Source organism: Lactuca sativa, chromosome 7, assembly GCF_002870075.4.
Source record: "Lactuca sativa cultivar Salinas chromosome 7, Lsat_Salinas_v11, whole genome shotgun sequence".
Classification (NCBI taxonomy): domain Eukaryota; kingdom Viridiplantae; phylum Streptophyta; class Magnoliopsida; order Asterales; family Asteraceae; genus Lactuca; species Lactuca sativa.
Genome location: NC_056629.2, coordinates 137,321,355 through 137,325,727, shown reverse-complemented (window position 1 = coordinate 137,325,727; position 4,373 = coordinate 137,321,355).

Sequence of the window (4,373 nt, the reverse complement as noted above, 5' to 3'; positions counted from 1 at the left end):
CTCTGCCTACTTTGGGTTAGGGTTGGGCTTAGCAGGATCAACCTTGGTCCCACTAAAAGAGGAACCATCTTGGGACTTTCCCTTGTGGTGGTTCTTTGAAGAAGCCTTCCTCTTCTTTCCCTTTCCCTGCCCAATAGCCAAAACAGGAGCAACGGATGGATTGGGAGTTGGTGCAACAAACTTGTCCTTTAGGTTGCTCTCAGAAGTCCTTAGGAGCCCTTGGAGTTTGCTTAGGGTGACCTCTTCCTTGTTCATGTGGTAGGTCATCCTAAATTGATTGTAGCATGAGGGCAAGGAGCGAAGAACAATGTAGATAGCCAAATCTTCCCCAAAGTTGACATTCAACTTGCAAAGACGATCGACATACCTTTGCATCTTTTGCAAGTGCACGGTTAGAGACTCTCCACTTCCCATTTTAGCAGTGATCATATTAGTTACGATCTCATAGCGCTCTTGCCTCGCGCTTTGGTGATATCTCTCCATCAAGTCTAGATGCATCTCATAAGGATACATGTCCTCATAGGACTTTTGGAATTCGGAGTTCATTGTGGCTATCATGATGCAATGGACTTTTGTTGCATCACGCTCATGTGTCTCAAACACAGCCATTTCTTCGAGAGTAGCAGTTTCATGATTGATCTTCTCGAGCTTCTCATCGAGAACATACTCCTTGTCCTCGTAACGTGCGATCGTGTTAATGTATCTTATCCATTCGCTAAAGTTCGATCCATCGAAAGTCACTTTTTGACAAAGGCTCATTAGCGTGAATGAGCTAGCAGCAACGTTGTTTGTGTTAGACATCTACAAATAGAAAGGAACAAAGTTGATTAGAGTTAAGTCCCTAATTAACACCCAAAATGGAAATTTAGGGCTAGGACCCAACAACATTATTTACACATTAGAAAAGGGATACCGTGATCCAACATGCAAATAATTTGGAGGTAAGTGAATGACGATTCACTAATTCTTCACCATGAAAAACATAAGCTTTAAGTTTTAAATGCATTGAGAATTCCTAGATTCTTTGAGATTCATTGAACTTTTCAATGGCATGTTTAAATCTCGATATGCCCCTCTAGTTTGTGACTGGGATACTGAGGATCACAAAGAGGGTGTGAATAACCATGCAAATCTACATGGTGCCTTCATTGTTACAATCACCTATTCGATGTGCCGGTAAACCACACACGCTCCACCGAACTATGACAAACAATGAATCACCCTTTGCCACCTTTGCTTAGAACCAATTAGTGTGCCGGTTAACCACACACACTCCACTAACATCTAAACAAGGGTGCAAAGTGTAATTTCATGGGATTGCATCAATTCACTTTTCCTAAAGTAACTAAGATCGGGAATTTTATAAAACAGTTTAGTTACTTTAAATAGATTTATTATACTTATTAATGAGAAGAGGTTTTCCCTATCCTACCCGTTCGACTAACGACCCTCCACCAATCAAGCAAGCGGTGGGTGTGAGTGTACACCCATTAAGTGCCATTTTATAGGCAGCAACCTTATACCCACCTTATAGACTGGCTTCGTGAATGAGGTCTACTAACGGTAAGACTAGCATCTTTAATCATACACACACACACACACACACACACATATATATATATATATATATATATATATATATTAAGCTTGTAATAATATATTAGTATAGTGTTGAATTTTAAACTTGTAAAATTTTAGGGTTTGAAATTTAAATTATTCAAATTAAACTTTTAATCACAAAACTTAAATTTCAAAACTTGAGGACAAGTTTTAAACTTTTCAAAACATAAGGATCAAATAGCAAATAATATAAATCAACTAAAAAGATTATTCCAATTTGATCTTATTCAACATTACTTGCAAGACAATTTACTAATTCATTTCAAATAATCAATTATTATTATATAAGGAAATTATTATTCAACTAATTGGTAATTATCTTTTGTTTGGTCAAGAATATACTCATATATATATATATATATATATATATATATATATATATATATATTTAAAATCGGATTTTAATGACCCAAAACAGCTAAGGCAAGTTTCCTCAAGTAAACAACAAGAAATCCTGAAACTACCTCTTTCTGACGCTTGAACTCGCCGAGTTCCCACTATGGACTCGCCGAGTTGGAGCTACTTGCCGAGTCCACAGTGGAACTCGCCGAGTTCATCAGGCAGAAACACAAAAATCGAATTTTTCAAGCAACAAGCAATCAACCAATGCATCAATTCAATAGAAATCAATCAAAGCTCTGATACCACTGATGGGTTTGAGCCATAAGAACTTTCCTATGTGCACATGCAAACCCTAATTGCTTGGATCTAGGTTTCTCTAATTGAACATGCATTGTATCCAAGACTTTCGATACTGGATCTAATGTAAACAATTGATTCTAATCATATGAATTAGGATTTAGAACAATACATTGGATTACTTGCTTGATACTTCTTCTTCTTGGAGCTTAGAGTCACAATTGTCACTCCTCTAATGGCTTACAAACACCAACTACCAAGAAGATGATTTGAGAGAAAGAGAGAGGTGTTAAATCGGCTCCAGGGTTTCCTCAAAGATAGATTGGCCGATGTCTCCAACCCTAAGGGTCTATTTATACTATGAGCTCCTAGGGTTTCACCATAAACCCTAATTGGATAACTTAGCCTCAAAGCAATCCAAAGATCCTTCTCGATAAGGCCTTGGACAATTTTTAAGATATACATATCCTTAAAATCGTCCCTTCCCATATCTATAAGGGTTCATAGCCCTAAACACAACTATCACACATTTGACAGTTTATGCCCCTTTATTCAATTAATCTCTTTAAGTCACCAAATTAATTCCTAATTAATTTATGACTTATATCAATCAAATAATATTATTATTCCTTTAACATATCATTCTTATAATACATTAATAATAATATCTCTTCTCTCTATATAAATCACCTTGTCAAGTTGCTATGGTGAAGGCAACCCAAAAGGACCATGCACAACCGGGTCAAGTACTTACCAAATATAGTTACAACCTTAGACACTAATCTAACATTAATAACCGATAAGCTTTTGTACCCGGTTCGGAACCAACATGCACTAGTGGTCTTGATCTTGCATCCAACTTCTTTAGATTAATCGGTTCAACATTTGCATGTGCTAGACACCCAAATATACAAACATTTTCTAAATTCGGTTTTCTTTTATACAACCTTTCATATGGAGTTGTATCATGTTTAACCCAATTTTATGATTTTTGTGCATTTATTCTAATAAGAAAACAGTTTCCAAAATTCTCCAAACTTTTTGTATTATTGTTATTAAACATTCTTAAGCTGGAAAAAATATAAAAATGGATTTCTAAACTATTTAACCCGATTTTATGATTTTTGTTCATTTATTCTAATAAAAATTAAAATAAATAGAAATTTGTTTCCAAAATTGCCCAAACTTTTTGTAACACTGTTAATATAAATGTAGAAGCTGTGAAAAATATAAAAGATATTTTTCAATTCGTCTTTCTATTTTTCTTTGTTTTATCCTCTTAAATAATCATTAATTGAAGAATAATTATTAAATAGTTAAAGTAAATTACCAAAATTTTTGTAAACTTCATTTACAATGTAAGTAATCTGGGAAAAATACCAAAGGTGGTTTTTATCTACTGGAATCTGATTTTATATTTGTCCCAACTTAATTATGTCCAATGGTAGTATTATAAAAAGTTTGGGAATTTTTATCATTTGGATGCTATTTTTTACGAATTTATATTGTTATGAAGGCTTAAAATTTTGGAAAAATAGTTAATCATATAAAAAATTCAAAGGAAAATTTATGGATGACCTCTACTGTATTTAGAATGAAAATGCAAAGTTTGACAATTTTTGGAAACTGTTTGATAATATTTTAGAGTTTTAAGAGCTTAAAACACATTTAAATGTGTTGAAATACCCTCAATTAATACTACAAAAATCTAGAAATTAATATCCAAAATTGTCGTAATCACATGAGTTATAAAATTTCACCATTTCAGAAAAATGTTTGTAACTTATCAATATTAAATTTTGACACAATATTGGCATAATTCTATAGTGGTAGTAAGTATACTAGTGTTAGATTTCGATTAGAGACTCACTAGTGAATATCATTATTGTAGGAATCGATAGTGGTACGAGTGGAGCATAGTTCAAGGCACCATTTGCATCATCTCAATGCATTGTGAGTATTCACGCACTCCCCTATTGTCGGTTTTTATGTTTTGGGGTGGAAAAGCATGTCCTAAACTATTTATGTTCGTTATATATAGTTGACTCGGATAAACTTGATTACTATATTTTACATATTGTGAGTATTCATGACTCCCCCTATTTTCGGTTTTT